The following is a 1200-nucleotide window of genomic DNA, read 5'->3' on the forward strand; positions in this document are numbered from 1 at the left end:
CCCATGTGCACTTGAGAAGAATGTATATTCTGTGGCTTTGGGGTGAAATGTTCTGAAGATGTAAATTAATTCCATCTGATCTAGTGAGTCATTTAGGATTGATGTTTCTTTGCTGAGTTTTTGTTTAGAGAATTTTTCCAATGGTGATAGTGGGGTGTTAGAGTCCCCTACTATGATTGTAATGATTGTATTGCTGTCAATCTCTCCCTTGATATCCTCCAGAAGTTTTTTATGTATTTGGGTGCGCCTTATTTGGTGCATATATGTTTACCAGAGTTATTTATTCTTGTTGGATTGCTCCATTTAGTATTATGAAGTGGCCTTACTTATCTCTTGTGATGTCCTTCACTTTGAGATCAATTTGTCAGATATAAGTATTGCTACCCCTGCTTTTTTTTTTTCATTTCCATTCACCTGAAAAACCTATTTCCATCCCTTCACCATTAGTCTGTGTGAGTCCATTGTTCTAAGGTGGATTTCCTGTAGACAGCAGATATAAGGGTCGTGTTTTCTTATCCACTCAGTTACCCTAAGTCTTTTAATTGGGGCATTTAGTCCATTTACATTTAAAGTTATTATTGATAGGTACTTGTTTGTTGACATTTTTGTTCTTTATGCCTGTGTTCCTTCTTCGTTTCCTATTTCTTCTTTTTATAGCAGACCCTTTAGCATTTCTTGCATTGCTGGTTTGGTGGTAATAAACTCCCTTAGTCCTTTTTTGTCTGTGAAGCTCCTGATTTTACCCTCAATTTTGATTGATAGCCTTGTTGGGTACAGTATTCTTGGATTCAGACCCTTCCTTTGCATGACTTTGTATATGTCATTCCATTCCCTTCTGGCCTAATGTGTTTCTGTTGAGAAATCAGTCGCTAGTGTGATGGGGGATTCCTTGTAGGTAACTTTCTGCCTCTCTCTGGCCACTTTTAAGATTCTTATTTGTCATTGGTGTTTGCCAATTTAATTATAATGTGCCTTGGCATCGATCTTTTGGGGTTCATTTTGTTTGGGACTCTGAGAGCTTCTTGGATTTGTGTGAGTTTTTTCTTCCCTATATCAGGGAAGTTTTCTGTCATTATTTCTTCAAACAGGTTTTCTATTCCTTGCTCATTTTCCTCTCCTTCTGGCACCCCTATTATGTGGATGTTGTTTCGTTTTGTGTTGTCCCAAAGTTCTCTTAGGCTCTCCTCCTGCTTTTTAATT

Source organism: Myotis brandtii, unplaced genomic scaffold (genome assembly GCF_000412655.1).
Source record: "Myotis brandtii unplaced genomic scaffold, ASM41265v1 scaffold382, whole genome shotgun sequence".
Classification (NCBI taxonomy): Eukaryota; Metazoa; Chordata; class Mammalia; order Chiroptera; family Vespertilionidae; genus Myotis; species Myotis brandtii.